Raw genomic sequence first — 20,787 nt, forward strand, 5'->3', positions numbered from 1 at the left:
AAAAATCACTCCTGCTCTGCTCAGCCTCAAGGATGTTGTGGAGATCATGAGGCAATAATAGGTGCATACTTTTTGAACGATATACTATTCCCACGTAGAGTTTGCTATGAACAGAAACCTAGTTGCAGCATCTCTCAAATGCCTGACCAAATGAAAGCGTGATCTCTCTTCACCCAGTAATGAAAGGCAAGTTCAACAGAGGTGAGGAAAAGAACATCAATGCATTTTTGGGCTTTGCATTTCTATGGGAACCATTAGCACACTATTGTCTGTAGGGAGATATTCAATTATAAATGTATTTTTATGGCATGACAGACTGAGTACCTTTAGTCATTTAAATGATCGTCTCTGAAAAAAAGATGGATTCGCACAATCATGGTGACTAGTTGAAATTATGGCTCTCAAAAGGAATTTACTTTTTAAAAAAATGGTTGCTTTGATTTTATGTATGTGTGTGTATAAGCATATATATAATGCTTACTTTAAATGTGTGCATCCAGAAATGCTTTTAAGTGTACTTCATATCATTTTAACCTAAGCAAATAGCTTAATTAAGATTGACATGAAGAGTGCAGTGTTATGAAAGAAAATGTCATCACCTTTGTTGAAGAGTATGAGACTTTAACCTAGTATTCTTTTGTCTTTTGTAAACACGAGGCTACTGTGGTGATTAAGAGACATGGCAAGACTGGTCTACTATTTCTGGGAGAAAGAGTAGGTGGCCACAGGTAAGAGCCCAAATAAAAACTCTTATGTACCTGGGTGCCTGGCTGGCTCACTTAGTGGAGCATGTGACCCTCCATCTCAGGGCCATGGGTTTGAGCCTCTAGTTGGGTATGGAGATTATTTAAAAATAAAACCTTAAAAAAAAAAAAAAAAACCAAAACACTATAGCAAGTAGAATGAAATGATCTAGATGTCTCTCCCACACAGTAAAAGGACTTGAGACTTACCAAGTAAAACATCTCACATTGCCGTGGTTTGTTGATTCTGAGAAGCAGGCAAACCTGCCGTGCTGTGTGACGCTGCAGCGAAGCCTTCTTATTGCACTCCAGGGTTCACTTTCCAAAGGGCGATCATTCAGTTTGGGACTGGGCCACTAGCCTTGGCATCTTTATTCACACACTTCATGACTCTGTAGGATGGGGACAGGGACGAGGGTGGAGTCCTGCCTACAGTGGAGGCATTGGTTGCAACTGCTAATGGAGGAGGAAAACTAAGTTGCTGAAATATAGGCTTGGAGTTTATGTATGAATTTCAAGTGTCTGTGATACTCCTATTTGCCCAGCAGGGAACTCTCATGTGGCATATCCCACAGAAACTGGCACATTTGTAAGGATTTCTGAGGAACCAGATGGAGTTACCGGTTTCGCCCATTTTATTGGTTAATGTGTGGTGTGTTTGGGAAGGGATTGGTGTGTGTCTGGTGGTTTTGCCTGTGTCATCTAAGGTCACCATTCTGTCCTCTCGAGCTGAAAATACCACACTTCAAACCTGCCTCTTGACTACTGGTTGTTCATGTGTTTGGCAGCCTATAGCCTCCATTGTCTTCCCTGCATGTTTTAATCTTGCAACGCATGAAGCCTGTGGAATGAAGTATCCATATAATATAAATTGCAATAATCAGCTCTTGACAGATTTCTGCAAAATGTTTATGGATAACTTCCTTGAATGTCCTGAGACATTCTACAAAGAATCATTGTCAATGTTTCAGAGAGAAAGAAAAATGAGATAGCTATCTATACTATTTCTTCATTCTAGTATTGCATGTGCTTGGAAGCCAACCAGATTTCTAACAGGGTCTGAAATGTCAGCTGGAATGTACTGAATATATAGTAGAGGCTAAGATTAAATTTCCTTTGGTTTACTCAGATAAGCTGGGCATGGGGTTAGTTTGGGGGGGTGGGTGGAAGGGAGTCACTGGCCTAATAATATAATTCACTGCCCTTGAATAAATCTTTTCTTACTTTCCTCTTCGATTTGTGCCGATCTGTGCTTTTTGTCATTCCAGAGAGTTAGGCAATATTCAAGTCTACTAAATGGCATCTTGTTTGAATATATTCTTCAAAAATTATCATGAAAAAGAAGCATTAAATCACATAAACTTCTCTATACCATGAGAAAATAGAAATGAAGCAGTTTGAACAATTCCTTTATTCTCTCCCTAAATTGTACAAAGATGTGGAGTTTCCCCAATGAGAATGAATTTTCTTATAGCAGTCCCCAAACAGCATTACGTTGTTTGAAATTCAAATAGACAAGGATATTTTCTGTTTGATGAAAAACAATTTCTACTCCTAAGTTGCAAACAAAGCTGCTAAGTTCCCATGTCATTCCCAGACCCATTTGAATATAGCTGGAAACACTCCAGATTCAGCTCAGCATGTCAAGGAGCTTGGGCTTCTGGGGCGTTTTTTGGGTCACGTGTAAGGGTTTGGAAGGGCTCTTCAGAGCTCTCTGCACCTGTCTCCCTGCTGACACTGGCAGAAGCAGAGTCATTATTGCTGAGACTCAACGACTCATTTTTCTTTTTATACAATGGTTGTTGGCAATGTCTGGGCTTTCTTTTCTGCTATGGAGCCTTTCTTAACATCCAGGAACTTCCAGTGGTCACTGACCCAGGCCCTCCCTCAGCATCGGCTCTAGGATCAAAATCCAGCCACCAAGAAATTCATGTTTTCTCAGCTCAGGGGAAAGAATCACCACACTCATGTGCTTTTACCTCTTAAGGAATTTCAACTGCCTTCTTATGCACATGGCTTAATAACAGGGAGGAAATTTCATATGTGACCGAGATGCTGTGACTTTACCATCATACCCTGGACCTAGACAATTATAGTTTATTGTTTAATTCATGAAACTAAAATGATGTAAGTTTCACGATTGTAGACACCTGGACCTGGATGGGGTACTCAAGGTAAGTCTTCAGCCTCAAACCAGAAATGTACATTAGTTATCTTTCAAAGAGTGTTTGTCTATCCTTATCCATGTTGGGAAACATATAAACAAAAAACTGGACTCACTTTTAAAAAAAAGAGAGACAGATAGACTTTCCGTCTGCATTCCCTATCCCCTTGGGAAAATGAGTAGACAGTAGCCTAAATCTTATCAGCACTCCTTCTCTTGGTTGAAAACTTTCCCCAAAGATAATTTGGTCTGATCATTCCTCTTGCTAGAGATGAGGGAATGAAGCCGAGAAAATCTCAAGGAATTATAGGTGTTTGAAGGAGAACAAGGGGGTGGAAGCTCGGTTTCCCTGACTAATCCATTGCTTTTAGAATCCTATCACTACATCTCCATGGCATAAAATCACCTTGGGCACTTGAGCAAAATTTTACAAATGACAATTTCAGCCATTCCAAACCAGCCCCTGGAGTGTTGTCCTTGTGCTAAAATGGCATCTGTCTCTTTTCTACTGTTTGCACAAGGCCAGTGCAGGTAGACGGGCTATACTTCCACTAGAGACTGCAGAATGCTTCTGAACTTTGAGGAAGAATTGGGGTAGGGCAGTGGTTTTCAAGCATTCACACCATGGTAGGAAATAGATTTGATATTGTGACCCAAATCTCAAATAACATGACTACGAAGATACAAGAATATGTATATAATATTACTGAAATAAATTCCTCAGAAAAATACTTGCCCTTACTACTTCAATGAATTCTGTTCTATTTTATTTAAAAAATATATTGTTTGTGACCCACTGAATTGATTTATGAATGGGCATGATTCTGTGGCTTTACTCAATGGGGATGTCCCTGGCTTGCCTCGTCATGCTATTCCTGCTCAAACTACAGCGGAACATATTTGTTTCTTAAAATAGACCCAGCCACACCCTATAAAACATTTCATTGGGTGCCATCTTGGTTGGTAGTCAGCATGATCAAAGGATTCTCCTGTGGGCATATCCATGGGTGTGTCCTAGGCAAGCAGCTGTGGTTTGAGGAACAGGCTTGTGTCTCCTTTTTCAAACTGCTGAATTATCTTTTGGATACCTCACCCCCCATCTCCCTTACAGCAGGCGTGATCAAAAAATGGTTGCAGACCAACCTGTTTAGATCAGTGCTATGACCTTGACCAAATCACTTAAAACCTTTGATCCTCAATCTCCTGATCTATAAAAGGGAAAAAATTAATTCTACCTCCAAGGCTATTGTGAAAGACAAGTGATACATTAAGTGTGAAACTGCCTTCTCAACTTCAAAGTAAATGTTAGGTATAATTATAATTTTACCTGTAACACTATAGGCCACGACACCATTAGAATTACAGGTACAAATGACACAGCAAACTGAAGCTCTGGGAGGGTTCCTGATACTTATATAACTCTCTGGTATTTAATAAACTAAGAAACACATTAATATGTTCTAAAAGCAGATTATTAAATCTGTCAGCATCTCTATGAAGTTATATGGTGCTACCTTAGAACCTATTGACTTAAATTCGTAGAGACAGAAAGTAGGATAGTGGTTACCAGGGGCTGGAAGGAACAGTGTTTGATGGGGACAGAGTTTCAGTCTGAGATGATTAAAAATTCCTGGAGATAGATGGGATGGTGTGATGATGGCACATCAATGCAAATCCACTTAGTGCCATAGAACTATACCCTTAAAAATGGTTAAAATTATAAATTTTATGTTATGTGTATTTCACCACAATAAAAAGGAAATAGTGATTTAAAACCATAACCCTTGAGGCTCCTGGATGGCTAAACTGGTTAAGTGTCTGCCTTCGGCTCAGGTCATGGTCCTGGGGTCCTGGGATGGAGCCTCGCATCATCAGGCTCCCTGATCAGCTGGGGGCCTGCTTTTCCTTCTCCCTCTGTTGCCCCCTACCCCCATTCATGCTCTTTCTCTCACTGTGCTCTCAATCCCTCCTAAATAAATAAATAAATAAATAAAGTCTTTAATAAAAAAAAACACACAACCCTTTTAGAGTTAGGATTTGTGCAGGGCTCAGCAAGTTCACCCCATCTTGGCCTGTGTGGTGTCTCCTGGGACAATCCAGCTGGGAGTGGAGGATCTAAGATGGCTTCATTTACCACTTTGGTTCTGGCTCTTAGCTGAGGTGCCTCTGTTGTTCTCCACATGGCCTCTCAGCCTCCAAGTCTTCTCTCTACATGTGTCCTCTCTACATGTAGACAGAGTGTCCTTTACAAGGCAGCTGGGTTCTGACAGAGAAAGTAGAAGCTCCAGACCTCTTAAGGCCTGAGTATGAAGTCCCAGAAAGTTGTTTCCATCACATGCTGTTGGCCAAGCCAGTCACTGGAATGGCACAGATTCAGTGTGGAAGAGGACTGTACATAGGCATAAATTCAAGGAGGCGTGGATCACTTAGGGTCATTTTGTAACAATCTGCAACAGCCTCCATGCCAAATTGCCAACTAGAATTTCTCCCTTATTTTGCCTGATATTAAATTCTGTTCTAGTGCCACACATACAGATTAACAGTACAGGGTAGTGGTTCAGAGAGTGGACTTAGGGATAAAGCTTCATCTTGGCTCTCGCAAGTTATTCACCCTATATCTCAGTTTTCATACCTGTAAAATGGGGACAGCAATAGTACTTATCTCATCATGTTGTGGTGAATATTGGAAGAGTGACTATGAGTAAAAACCTCCATAACGGTGCCTGACATGAAGTAAGAACTACATAAGAACTTGCTGTTATTGTTTTTGTCTCTTTTGTCAGAAAACAAAGGAAGAGGTAGTGTGGTGGGGAAGGGAATATTTAGGCTAAATACGACAGAAAGGCTGGAAACCCTTGCTTGGGTACACAGGACCTCCCTGCCTCACAGAGTTCTCACTTACATCTAAATCCCTTGCTGACATTTAAGCCTCTTTTCTTTTGTTCTGCCCCCAGGAGCCATGGAGAACAGCTGATCAACATCTCCCCATAATAATCCCCTGAACACCTGAAGACAGCTGTGAGAGCTTAAAGACTTGCTAAGGCTAATCTGAGCATAGGTAATTGAGTTGATGATATGTTCCAATGCATGTAAATCTGTGCCTGGGCACAGTTAGTGAGTTATAAGTAGTTACCTCCCACTTCTCTTCACTCCCCTAGGAGCTTGAAGCACAGATCTTCCCTTCCCTGAACGCAGTTGGGGAGTGAGTTTCCTCTTGCTGAGCAGAAACCTGGAACAGGTTTCTGAGGAGGAAGATAAGGCAAGCAGGGGCTGGGAGATGCCACGTGTGTGGTACTCTGCTGGCTCAAACAAAGGGTTAAGCCCAGGAACTGATAAAATTGAACAGTTAATTAGCACCTACTGTTTACTACAGTGAGCTCTTGCTGAGCTCACTGGTGGCCCTAGTACCTAATCCCATGGGCACTTTTCTGTCCTGGGCAGCCTGATGGCATTTGTCATGGTCTCCTATTTTTGGAATGAGGCAGCACATTGTGGGGATTTTGAGTATTGGAGCCCGAATTCCCGGATTCAAGTCCTGTTTTGCCACTTACCAGCTGCACGACATCATGCAAGTTACTTAACCGGTCAGGTTCTTCATCTTCATCCTCATCTATAAAATGGGATTGATAATAGTACTATATTATTGGGTTGCTTGAAATATATTAATTTTTTTTTTCTGTGAACCTCTTAGCACATGGAGGAGACACAGTAAGAATTCAAGATATTTTTTTAGAATTCTTCTCCATTGACTTCCAGGATAGGGCTCTTCTGCTTTTTGGATCACTCCTTATATGCCTCTTTCATCCACCCATGAAAAATTGGCAGTGCCCCCAAGATTCTATCTTTGATCCTCCACTTTTATGATTTTGTATAACCTCTTCCGACTTCTATGGGGTTGAAGAGTGAGCAGGGATATTAGAATTCAAGCAGTAATAGAGGTGATCAGAGTTTTGGCTCAGCCTAACTGGAAAGCCATATTAATATTTTGTTAATAATACCTTAGGCATCCAGCTAGGACACTAGAAAAAACATGTTTTAAAAATAAGGACCATATTCTAGAGCAATAGTTCTTGGATAATTGTTCCTCAACCACCAGCAGCCGCACCTGAAAGTTTGTTAGACATGCTGCTGGAAATGCAAATTCTGAGGCCCCACCTCTGATCTACTGGATCAGACACTTGGAGGAAGGAGCCCAGAAATGTGTTTTAATGAGCTCTTTAGGTGATTCTGATACATGCTACAGTTCAAGAGTCACTGTCTTGGAGGAAGACCTATTGTCCTAGGTCTGCCCTAGTTATGCCTAAAACTAAGCCTTGACAAGATCCACAGGGGAAATGTTTTTTTTTTAACTTTTTTTTTTTTTAAATTTTTATTTATTTATGATAGTCATCAGAGAGAGAGAGAGAGAGAGGCAGAGACAGAGGGAGAAGCAGGCTCCATGCACCGGGAGCCTGACGTGGGATTCGATCCCAGGTCTCCAGGATCACGCCCTGGGCCAAAGGCAGGCGCTAAACCGCTGCGCTACCCAGGGATCCCGGGGAAATGGTTTGAAGATTGAGCACACTAAATTAGAGGAGCTTTTCTGAAGATCTACCCTAACAAAGTGGGAAAAAAAAGAAAAAAGAAAAACCTGCATAAGTTCAAAGTGAGCAACCAATGATTAACTGCCTACTAGAACAAAAACTAAAATTTTTCAAAGGAAGACAACAGAATCCAGAGTCTAAAATTTCTATAATTTATCACCTTTATCCTCTGGTATTACCATGAAAAATTATTATACAAGCGCAAAAATAAGAAAACAAAAGTAGACATTAGAAACTGACCCTAAAATTACTCAGATACTAGATTTAGTAAACAAAGACATTAAGGCAGCTATTGTATTTTCAAAGAATTAAAGGCAAATGTGTTCAAAATAAAGGAAAGTGTGATCTTAATGAGTAAATAAATAGGGGATAAGGAATCTCAGAAGAAAAATATAAACTATACAAAAATAAGCAAATGCAAATTCTTGAAACTTTCAAAATAAAATAACAAAATTCTTGGGGCCCCTGGGTGGCTCAGTGGTTGATCTGACTTTGGCTCAAGTCATGATCCTGGGGTCCCGGGATTGAGTCCCACATCAGGCTCCCTGCAGGGACCCTGTTTCTCCTTCTGCCTGTGTGTATCTCTCTCTGTGTGTCTCTAATTAATAAATAAAATAAAATATTAAAAAAATAATAAAAATAATAAATAAATAAATAAATAAATAACAAAATTCTCTAAGGGTTTTAACAGGAGAAGGAAAATTCCAGAAGAATCCTCTAAAGTTCAATTGAGGGCAGCCTTGGTGGCCCAGCAGTTTAGCACCACCTTCGGCCCAGGGTATGATCCTGGGAACCAGGGATCGAGTCCCACATTGGGCTCCCTGCATGGAGCCTGCTTCTCCCTCTGCCTGTGTCTCTTCCTCTCTGTCTCTCATGAATAAGTAAATAAATAAAATCTTAAAAAAAAATAACGTTCAATTGATAAAAATTATACAATGTGAAGAACAGAAAAAAAAACCCTGAAGAAAAATGAATAGATCCTCAGAGACCTGTGGTACAGTATCAGACATGATGTAATTGGTGTCCCAAAGGAGAAGACAGTAAGAATAGGACAGAAAATAATCAAAGAAATAATGGTCAACATCACAAATCTGATGAAAATATCAACTTCACAAATCCAAAAAGTGAGCCCTAGGCAATATAAATATGAAGAAAAACATACCTAGGTCCACCATTGTCAGATTGCTGGAAAATAAAAAAAAAAAAAAAAGAGAAAAATTTGAAAGCAGTCAGAGAAAAATAACACATAACATATAGGGCAACAATATGTGGAAATAATCAAACTGCTTGAGAAACCAGAGGGAACAAAAGACAATGGCATGACCGCTTTGAAGTGCTAAAAGAGTCTAATTCCAGATTTAATACCTTCTCACTCCACTCTCTTCTCCATTTGAATTACTGGTCACCATCTCTTTCCTTTTCCACGTCAGAAAACGGAATCATTCTAGACACCTGTTTTTCCCCCATCCTGGTATCATCATCCAGGAGATCTTGATACTTACTACTTTTTAAATGTCATTAAACTAGTCCCACTGTTCATCTCCACTGTTGCTGCTTTAAGTCAGGCTCTTGCTAGCTCTAGTTTGAAGCTCAGTTTCAGGACTCAGATTGCCTGGGTTTGAATTTTGGCTTTACGCCATCTATTAGGTGCAACTTTGGGCACATTCTTTGACTTTTCTGAATCTCAGTTTCTTGATCTGTAAAATGGGAATAATAATTTTTAAAAAAATTATTTGTGGAGACTTTTAAGAATGCTACAGTTACAAATATCCTTCAAACCTCAGTGACCAACAACTGCACCTTATATTACATGCCCACTGGAAGTCAATGGGGCTCTGCTATCTATTGTTATTCTGGAATCCAGATTAAAGAAGCACCACCATTTGGAATACTGCCAGTCACCATGGCAGAGGAAAAGCCAAGAATCTGACAAATTATATTCTAGTTCTTAGTTCTTAAAGACCACTAATTCTGACAAATTATATTCTAGTTCTTAGTTCTTAAAGACCACCATTTCATTGGCTACATTAGGTCACACAGTCACATTAAAAGGAGATCAGAAATGTGTGGTTTTACTTCCTACTCAGAACTAGGATATGAGACTAGCTAGTGCTAGTGTCTAAATATTCCTGATTCTTGAGGCGCCTGGGTGGCTTAGTCAATTAAGCATCTGACTCTTGATTTGGGCCTACATCATGGTCTCAGGGTTTGGGGATTGAGCCTCAGATCAGGCTCTGTGCTTGGTAAGCAGTCTGCTTCTCTCTCTCTGCCACTCTCTCCACCCATGCACACCCTTCTCTCTCTCTAAAATAAATAAATCTTTAAAATAAATAAATAAATAAATAAATACTACTGATTCTCCTTTTGAGCACATGGTAAGATTGCACTTCCTTGCCTCCCTGGAAAGGAGTTGACTATGGAGTTGACTATGGCTCTGTGACACTTGGGCAGAAGCTTTCCAAGCCCAGAGACAATAAGCCACATTCACTTCCCACTGCTATGATGATCCTGTCTTGAAGTTATGAGGTATGTATTGAAATAAAACTCCCTTTACTCTGGGTTTTTGTGTGACTATGAGGAGCATTGCCCCCTGGCCAACCTACATGGGACATGTGGCATGAGCAAATAATTATTTTTATTGTTTTAAATAATGTTGATTAATTATTTGGGGGTTGTTTCTTTAAGAAAAATTATTTATTTTAGAGAGAGAGAAAGAGAGAGTGGGGTACAGTGGGAGGAGGCAAGGGACAGAGGGAGGAGAGATCATCTCAAGCAGACTCCACACTGAGCATGGGGCCTGATGTGGGACTCAATCGCAAAACCCTGAGATCATGACCTGAGTCAAAATCAAGAGTCTGACGCTTAACCAACTGAACCACCCAGGCATCCCTTGGGGTTGTTTCTTGTCACAGCATAACCTAACCCATCCTTATAGGATCAATGTGAGGATTAAATGAGATAACCTAAAGGGGCATCTGGGTGGCTCAGTTGGTTAAGCATCCAACTCCTGATTTTGGCTCAGGTCGTGATCTCAGGGTTTTGAGATAGAGCCCCATGTTAGGCTCTGCACTGGGCATGGAGCCTGCTTAAGATATTATCTCTCTCTCTCTGTCTCTCTCTCCCTCTGCCCATCCCTTCCCTATCTAAAAAAAATAAAAATAAAAATAAAAATATATTAGTTAACATGTCAAGTGCTTGACACATGATTAGCACTCAATATGTGTGAGTAATCATCATTCTTGCCCAAACCCTTGTAGTAACCTCCTAATCACTGGTCTCCAATCCTGCCCCATTTACTCCAACTACATTGCCACCAAAGCCATCTTCCTAAAATGTGAATCTGACCGTTTCACTTCCTTACTTAAAACCCTTCCGTTTCTCCTGACTTTGATAAAGCCTAAATTCCCTAGCAGGGGTCAAGACCTTCCATAGTCTGGACCCTGCCTGCCCCTCCAGCCTCATCTCCCAGAGATCCCCCGGGATCCAGCCACATTAAGTAACTATTGTTGCCTGTTCTTGCTATGCTCTTTCTTACACTCTGGTATCATTGCAAATCCTGTTCCTTCTGCCTGGAGTACCCTTTCTTCTCTTGCCCATCAAGCAAACTGTTTATCATCCTTGAAGACAGCTCAAAAATCATCTACTCTGATACATTTAGTAAGAATTAACTACAGTCCTCTGTTTTGCACCATTTTTTTTTTGTTTGCTTATCTATTTTCATTAGACTGTGGCCCTCAATGGCAAGGTCTGTTCCCACTTCATCTGTAACCCCAGTGCCTAGCACAGTGCCTGGCATGAGCCAAATACGTACTTACTGCCTGTTAATTGAAAGAATGAATAAATGAATGTTTTTTGAAATTCTGTTTCTAATATGATTCATTAATTGGGACATACCAAGATGGGAAAGTTTCCAATTTTTCTTCTTACACATGAAAGAATCTAAATAGAAAAAAGTTTCTCAAAATAAAAGCAGTGCAAACTAATTTGTAACTCAATATTTTTTATTCTGAATATCTCACTGCTGATCCCTAAATTCAGCAATATGGTTACCACATCAGCGGTAGCATAATATAATAAGTAGAGTTAAGGGGATCCCTGGGTGGCTCAGCGGTTTGGTGCCTGCCTTGGGCCCAGGGCATGATCCTGGAGACCTGGATCGAGTCCCCACGTCGGGCTCCCTGCATGGAGCCTGCTTCTCCCTTTGCCTGTGTCTCTGCCTCTCTCTCTCTCTCTCTCTGTCTCATGAATAAATAAATAAAATTCTTTTAAAAAAAAATAAGTAGAGTTAATAGCTGTTGCACAAAATGCTTATTTTTTGACATTTTGACTACCTGAGATACTTGATATGACAATATTTTTGATCTAATGAAAGAGATAAACCACCAATAGATAAAACATCTCAGGAATATATTGCTTATTTGTATTTTCTGGGTGTACTTTCTTTTACAAATTGTGGTTTTCATAATCTTGAATACCTACAGTCACTTTTCTGGAAGGATTGCTGCTTTTCCTATGGCATTTTTTTACTATTCCTTTAATCAGCAGTGTTCTTGAGAGCTCTTTATTGTTTCTCTCTTTGTGAGAATAGTAGCCTTTTTCTGTGGAATTTTCAGAAACTTTTACCTCTACTTCTATCATAAAATCCATAACCATCACAGAGGTAGAGACTGAGATTTTTCCGACAAAGCTTTCCCTTTATGAGTCCATGATCTGATTTCCGTGGACCACCATAAATTCTTCAACACTTATATTGCCCACTGCTATCAAACTACCATGGTTCTACAAGGGTGATGCATCTGATAGCAAAATTTCTAAATGAGAGAACTCTAAAATCCTAAGAAATATATTTTCAAAGACTTATAAAGATCAGAGAGTGCCTGGGTGGTGTAGTTGGTTAAGTGTCTGACTCTTTGGTTTGGTTGGTTTTAGCATAGGTGGTGATCTCAGGGTGGAGATCTAGCCCTGCATCGGGCTTGTGCTCAGTACAGAGTCTGCTTAAGACTCTTTCTCCCTCTCCCCATGTCCCTCTCCCTATCACTAAAAATTAAATAAATAAATCTTTAAAAAAATCAGAGCAGAAGTTGAGGTGAGAAGGACATGCGATCATAAAAAAAGGAGATCCGGGTATATATATACTTGAGATCTATACTTGATCTATACTTGAGATCCGGGTATAAACTGGCGTGCGTATCTCGTGTGTAGTAGAGTACAGGGACCCAGAGTGACTTCACGTAGAAAACTGTCTGTACAGGTTAAGTCTTCAGAAAAAAGAAAACATGGCTAATGAAGAGATAAGTGTAGCTCTCAGGAAGGGCATGACTCATAACTTTAAGACTTCTGAGAAAGAACTGTGGCACCTCCTACGTGGACTAGCCCTTAGATCTGGGAGGCAGGATGACTGTACTTGGCAGAGGGGAGGAAAGAGAAGAGCGGAAACATAGTTCTGGGAAAGGAAAAGGACACCTCCAAAAATATGCTTTCTTCTCATACACCAAGACAAAAATGGCTTCAGCCAGAGTTGGTGATTTCCAAAAAGGAAACTGAAAATTCCACAAAAGAAAGAGTGTGAGCAATAGCACAGCCATGTAGACATTGGTTGGAAAACATATTATGGAAGGTGGTAATTGCACTGACATTTTAGGTTTAAATAGTCTGTGGCATTATCAGGGAGACCTGTCCAGTGTTCAGAATTCTGTCCGTAAGAAAACAGGCTCCCAGGTGAAAGTAAGACTAGAGTACAGGCTGTTTTTTCAATTGTGGTGGGTTGTAGTCAAGCAATCACCTCTTTCAAGTGCATAACACCTTCAGCAGAACCTGGCTAGCCACAGGGTGAAGAGGGACTGGCAAATTAAACATATAATGGTCACTGGACAGAAATGTCCATTTTTATTTTTACAAAGAAACAAATTGAACAGATCCAAGGGGACAAAAGGAATATAGTTTCTGAGGTCCCTTCTTTCATGGGTGGTGGTGTCTCAAGCACTCTGAACATGTGGATTGCTTATTGTTAGCATGTGCTTTAGAGAGAGGCAATATCAGATCACATAACAAAATTGAATCTTATTAGCAAGGTGTTCCCAATGTTGATGGATACAGATTGAAACTGTAGTTGTTGGTTTTCCATTTTCTAGACTTGTTTCAGATAATAGACCAGGGGATAAGATTGCTTTTTATTATTTCAGGTGAAGTGAATGAATGAAGTAGAAATGATGGACTCTGTAGAATTATTTGCTGATATTGTTAGGATTTCAGAGATTGGGGGCACCTAGATGATTAAGTGGGTTAAACCTCTGACTCTTGATTTCGGCTCAGGTCATGACCTCAGGGTCATGAGACAGAGGCCCATGTCAGGCTTCACTCCAGGCATGGAGCAGAGCCTGCTCAAGATTCTTCCTCCCTCTCCTTCTACCTGCCACCCCCCCAACTTGTGGGTGCTCTCTCATGCTCTTAAAAAATAAAAAAAGGATATCAGAGATGGATTGGATGTGTTCTCTCCTCATGATGGGCAATGTTCCATCTGTCGTTCTGTGGTAGCTTGAAAAGCAAATAAATTATTAGTCTGGTTGAGACATACTTTTCTCCAACTGAGTTTCTTTGCATTTTCAAGTTAAAATCTGAATAGCTTTTCCAATTTTAGAAACAGGTGAAAGGCTATTTTCATTTTGAGTAACATTATCTGAAAACAGAAGTTTTTTCCAAGAATTCTCTAATTGTTTCAGAGAATGTCTGAAACACCAAAAGCTGGAACCACTGGATTAGTTTGGGATTTAGGAGTCCTCTGTGACAAACAACTAGGCCAAGTTGAAATTTTGTTTGCACAAAAGACCAGAGATAAAGGAAATCCATCTTCAAAATATCCTTGAAAAGCATTATGTCATAAGAGCATGCCAACATAAGGAGTCAGCAATTTGGTGAGACTTAGGATTAACAGCTATACAGGGTGGTTTCTATGGTTGGTTAATAATGCTCCTAAATTCAGAGAGTATTTTTTTCTCTGACTCATGTGGGTCAAGCAAAGGGCAGTGTATGAGTAGGGAATGGTGGCATGTAGCTGTTAATACCATATTCTAACATTATTATTGACTTTATATACTTTTAATGACAATGCATAATTTATCTCAAAATTTCAAATAATCTTAAAGCAGGATGTGAGATTTTTATGTTGATTAAATAGATGCACTGGTTAAAATGAACCAATGTTGCATTAGGACCATTGGGGTCCCTCGTTTAGACTGCTTTTTTGAAAGAGTCCAGGGTAGTCCTTTTATATAGATTGATCACAATTCATAATAGCTATCATCATTTAAAACTACAATCTCAAGAGAAATCATAAAATCAAAATCTTCCCATCCAACCACTAGTGACTTTCAAGTCTGATGCTACAAGGATATCTGCTCTTTCTTCCAAGGATCCACCTTTGTTAGCAGCAAAACAGACAAAGCCAACATCCCAGTGATCCTTTTCTATAGGAAGGTAAAGTCTGTCTGCTTTCAGAGTAGTAGCTACTTCCACCACCAACACACTATAACTGTGTTCAAAAGGAAGTGCTGTCAGAATAACCTCCCAGAATACACAGAGCCTCACAGGAAGTACTTAACTGTTGCACAGACCCTTTCAAATAGATTGAATAGCCCCACAATGGCTTATCTGAATCCTCCACTCAAAGCTTACCCTGGATGGTAGGGTCAGATTGAGAGGTCAATTGTTATAAATGTGTCTGCAAGAATAGCCACCCAAAACCTCCCCTGAGCCAATGCAGTTGTTCATCACCAGATGTTAAACGGGTACCAATGGCTTTCTACCTTAAATACATGCACATCAATCTTTTAGATTTCACTACTATTACCTCACGAAGAGGCCCATTATATTATCAGAAAGTTCTAGATCAGTGGTTCCCAACTTTCTTCTTTATTGCAATCTCCTTATTAATATCAACACGTTTTTACTGGAAAATAAAGGAAAGAAAGAAAAACTTTCAGACCTAGTTCTAGCAAACTTCCAACCAACTTGGACTGAGATTCAAAACAAATATATGAATCTCAGTTCAAAGACAAGTTTTCCAAAAACTGCTGAGTCCTTATCAGACAAGGCTGAGGTACAAAAATATCTAAACTATGGCTGTACATAATTCTAATATGTAAGATCTTTAATTCAAATTTCATTACTTAAAAAAAAAGATTTTTTAAAGATTTTCTTTATTTAAAAAAAAAGAAAAGATTTTCTTTATTTATTCATGATAGACATAGAGAGAGAGAGAGAGAGAGAGAGAGGCAGAGATACAGGCAGAGGGAGAAGCAGGCTCCATGCCAGGAGCCTGATGCGGGACTCAATTCCGGGACTCCAGGATCGCACCCTGGGCCAAAGGCAGGCACCAAACCGCTGAGCCACCCAGGGATCCCCAAAAATGTGGTTTCATCTAGGTTTGTTGTTTCCCTTCCCCCTAATTATGTCCCCAAATTAACAAAATTGCTCATATTTTGGTATATAAAATCACCTTTATAGTACTGCATACTGTTAATTATCACATGAATATTGTACAGTATAATATTACCAGGATTGAGTAGCTTTGAGTAATATTCCAAGGAAGAAAACGTCTTTCACTAGCTAACTATATTTGCAGCCACTGGCCCCTCCTGGGCAGAGACACATGCCGCTTCTCAGCAGGAAAGAGTTAGTCCTAGAGGTGCCATATTGTTGAATGCAGATAGAGATTCACTGACGTCAGCATTTTCCTGACTCTGCACACAATTGATAGGTGATACTCAAGCAATTTGGTATTGTCATTGCTCTAGCTTCTGAACACAAAGAGCTCTGTTGTATCTGTTGAGAGCCATCTTTGGAAGGAGAGGGCCTGAAGTCCATTATCAAAAATAGCAAATGTTCTACCATTTACATGTCCCAATCCCACATGAACCTTAGGGGATCCACACTAGGCAACCAGAACAGATATTTTCATTCTTAGCTGAATGTCCTTAAAAATTCCTTGCAATATTGAACTGACAGCTAGCCTGTTACCACAGAGAATGGGACAGAAGCCAGATTTAGCCTTTAATTTAAAGAATCCTGGTTTCTAGAGGTCCCTTTATCTGCACTACCATGACTATAAATAAGAACATCCCTAAATGCTGCTATATTTGCTAGTAAATGTGAATGACCATATTGATACCAGAGTATCAAAGCCAAGCTTAAAGTCCATAGCAAAGATAAATACTGTAGGGATGCCTGGGTGGTTCAGTGGTTGAGTGTCTGCCTTTGGCTCAGGTCATGATCCCTGGGTCCTGGGATTGAGTCCCCCATTGGGCTCCCTGCAGGGAGCCAGCTTCTCCCTCTGCCTTTCTCTGTGTCCTCATGAATAAATTTAAAAAATTAAAAATTTTTAAAAATTAAGAAAAATAAAAACTTTAGAATAACACATTCTTTTGGTGAAAGGATTGGGAAAACAGGCACTCATATACTGTAGAAAGGAATTTAAATTGGTCCAACTGCCATGGAAGACAACTTGGCAATAGATGTCAACACTGCATATGCCTTTTTTGCACATATTTTTTAGCCAAGCAATTCCACCTCTAGAAATTTATCCTTCAGAAATCCTGTATATCTGATGTGCAGAATGACATATGTACAAAGGTATTAATCACAGTATTATTTATAATAGAAAAGTTTGAAAATGAAATGTTCATCAGAGGACTCAACAGAGGACTGGTTCAACAGAAGACTGGTTGAATCAATATGGTGTACCCTTCCAGTGGAATACTCTACTGTCATCAAAAGAATGAGGCAGCTCCTTATGTGCTAATATGGAAGGATCTCCATGAGACACTGCTGAATGGCAAGATTCTGCACAGAATACAGTATTATCATCTGTGTTAAAAACATATCTGAAAAATGTCTGTATGACATATTATCATAGAAGCATTTATACTATAGTTTATGTATCGACTATCTCAGGAAGATACATGAGAGCCTAGCTCTGCTTCAGGGAGCTCAGTGTGCGGATACCTAGGATAGAAGAAAAACTTTTTACTGTTTCTCTTTTTTTGCATTCTTTTAAGTTTTGTGGGATATGCAAATTTTGCTAATTTGGTAAGTAAATAAATAAAACACAATTTGAAAAATCCATGCCACTCTTATAAGACAGTAGGTTAGGCCGGGGAAGAAGAAAGAAGCCTTTAAGTGACTCACTTCTGCTACTTCTTCGTAGCTCTGATGAAAGTGGAGATGGGTCAAATTTATTTGCTTAACAAACACTTCATATAGTAAGTACTTCTCCGCACCAGGCCCTGTTGTGAGCACTTTATAAATATTTAATTCAATCTTCACCACAACCCTATGAAGTAAATGATGTTTTACAGATGAGAAAACTAAGCACAGAGAGATTAAGTAACTTGCCCAAGGCCACATAGAAAGCAAATGTCAGAGACAGGATTTGAACCCTAGCAGTGTGGCTCTAGGACTTATGCTTTTTATAAAAGATGCTGCCTTGTGCCTTATGATGTCATGGTGTGAAAACTATGTGATGTCATCAGTGTGAAAACCATGCCTTGGTTGTCTTTAATATAGTCAACCAAAATAGTCGTAGCTGAAATGAATTCATTGTGGATGTGATGTGCAGAGGCCATTCCTTCCCTATTTTATTTATTTATTTATTTTTAAAGATTTATTTATTTATTCATTCAGAGAGAGTGAGAGAGAGGCAGAGACACAGGCAGAGGGAGAAGCAGGCCCCATGCAGGAAGCCCCATGCGGGACTCTATCCCGGGTCTCCAGGATCACACCCCAGGCTGCAGGCGGCACTAAACCGCTGCACCACCGGGGCTGCCCTCCTTCCCTATTTTAAAGTGACTTCAGCCAACTCCCAGAATTCAGCTGGTATCTATACTATAAAAGCCTGAGCTTATGGTCCTATGGCGATAAACTCACCACAAAGTACTTGAGAAGGAAGAGGAAGGGTAACAGCTTTGCCAAAATGAGTTGATAAAGCAGAGAGATATAATTCACTCAGAAGAGAAAGGAGAAACTCAATCTCTCTTTGTTAAATTAGATCAAATAGAATTTCCAAATCAAGTCATCAAATCAATGCTCCAATTAAAACAGAGATCACTTGCAGCACCCGGGTGGCTCTGTCGATTAAGCGTTCAACTCTTGATTTTAGCTCAGGTCATGATCTCAGGTTGTGAGATTGAGCCCTGCGTCCTGGATCAGGCTCTTCCCCAAGCAGGGAGTCTGCTTAAGATTCTCTCTCGGGCAGCCCGGGTGGCCCAGCGGTTTAGCGCCACCTTCAGCCCAGGGCCTGATCCTGGAGGCTGGGGATCCAGTCCTGTGTCAGGCTCCCAGCATGGAGCCTGTGTCTCTGGGTGTGTGTGTGGGGGGAGGTGTCTCTCATGAGTAAATGAATTAAAAATCTTAAAAAAGAAAAAAAAAAAAAAGATTCTCTTCTTCTGCCCCTTACCACTTTATCCCCCTGCTAGCAAGAGCATGTTTTCTTTCTCTAAAAAAACAGAGATCACTTATTATGTTCAAAGTACCGCAAGAAGCAGTTAGGGGAAGAAAAAGCAAATCCCGTGGCACTTGTTAACATATTGAAACACACATACACAGTTGCTTTCAACACAACCCTCTCTCCAAGGCCTGGCTCTGTAAATATTAGCTTGATAAAGACACTTATTATGTTCAAAGGACTATTTTAACATTTATAAATATGAGAAAGATAATAATATGTACCATAGACAGTATAGTTTTGTCTTATACTTGATTCACTCAGCTGAGAAACTTACCTATACTGTACCTTCCTCCAAAGGGGTCCTTATGTGTAACAGTGGCAAGGTTAATTGTCTACTATTTTACACATATACATTATCTCTAATTCTCAAGAAGTTGTCTGAGGAAGGCATTTGTTGTAGGCAAAGATTTTAAGATGACCCTCAAAGGTGTCTTGCCCTGATCCCTGGCTCCTGTGAATGTGATGCGCTTTCACTCTGGCGGATGATAGCATGTTATATGGCACAGGTGACCTTAAGAAATGGAGATTATTTGGGTGGGCCTGACCTAAATACACAAGCTCTGAAAAGCAGAGCTTAAGCTTTTCAACTTAAACGGTTGAGAGCAGAAGTCCCAGACACCCCAAATGTGAGGAAGACCTGATGCGCAGGCCCTGGTTTGAAGATGCAAGGGCCACGGGAAGAGAAATCTGTGTGCAGTCTGAGAGCTGAGGGGGACCCCCGGGCTGACAGCCAGCAAGGAAACAGGGACCTCAGTCTGACAACTACCTGCAAGGAACTGAGTTCTGCCAAGAACAGGAATGCACGTGGAAGGGGGGCCTGAGCTCTCGGTGAGAGCACAGCCGAGATACCGGATTCCAGCCTGGGAGGCTCTGACTCAGTTACGCCATCTGGGACTTCTGACCTGCACAGCTGTGAGGTAATAAATGGGTGTTGTTCCAATCCTCTAGATGTGTGCTGAGTTGTTACGCAGCAGCAGCAAAACGAATCCAGTGTTAATGCCCCCCTCTTACAGGAGGAAGCTGAAACTCAAAGAAGTAAATTGGTTAAAACTCTCTCTCTCTCTCAATCTCTCTCTCTCTCTCTCTCTCTCTCTCTCTCTCTCTCTCTCTCTCGGCGAGGGAGGATTTGACTTAGATCTGACTTCAGAGCCAGTTCGCTTTTCTCCCTCCCTGCCACACCACCTATGACAACCTGCCCACGCAGCTGCTAAGAAAGGAGTTAACCAACCAGGAGCTGCGGAGGGAAAAGGAATAAAGCTTTCTCCGCTTGAGGAAAGGATGAGTCAGATCCTTATTTTTAGAAACCAACCTGAAACTTTGGCTGAACAATCGCTTCGGTCTCTGCACCGATCTGGATCCGAGGGAGTGCCCTCCCCTCACCTGCTTTGCTTGAGATGTGTAAGTGGGTCTCCTGTTCTGGCCTCAGGCACTAGGTGACTGATTTCCAAACGTCTGAAGCTGAATGGATTTAGCCAGATTAACATTCTAACAGCAAGAAGCAGTTAGGGGAAGAAAAAGCAAATCCTGTGGCACTTGTTAACATATTGAAACACGCATACACAGTGGCTTTCAACACCACCCTCTCCGCAAGGCCTGGCTCTGTAAATATTAGCTTGATAAAGACACGTCCGTTTAAAAAGGAGGCGTTTTGAAGAGCAGTTTCCACCAGGAGCTGGGCCCAGCAACCTGTGTGACCTTGCCTTCCTCTGTCCAGCTCTCTCCCTCCGAGCACAGGGCCCCTGGGCATTCTCTTGAATGTGCCACGCCCTACACTGCCTCAGGGCCATTGCATTTCTG

At 40.7% G+C, this 20,787-nt stretch overlaps 1 long non-coding RNA gene across 1 annotated transcript; it reads right to left on the minus strand.

Moving 5' to 3' along the window:
* Positions 1 to 961: 961 nt before the first annotated feature.
* On the minus strand, positions 962 to 20,457 carry LOC140595509 (uncharacterized). Its single transcript, XR_011997192.1, has 4 exons — positions 20,300 to 20,457; positions 8,653 to 8,675; positions 6,459 to 6,517; positions 962 to 1,135 (listed from the first exon to the last, which is right to left on the minus strand). It is a non-coding gene; the product is annotated as an uncharacterized lncRNA (long non-coding RNA).
* Positions 20,458 to 20,787: the final 330 nt, after the last annotated feature.

This window comes from Vulpes vulpes, chromosome 14 (genome assembly GCF_048418805.1).
Source record: "Vulpes vulpes isolate BD-2025 chromosome 14, VulVul3, whole genome shotgun sequence".
Taxonomy (NCBI): Eukaryota; Metazoa; Chordata; class Mammalia; order Carnivora; family Canidae; genus Vulpes; species Vulpes vulpes.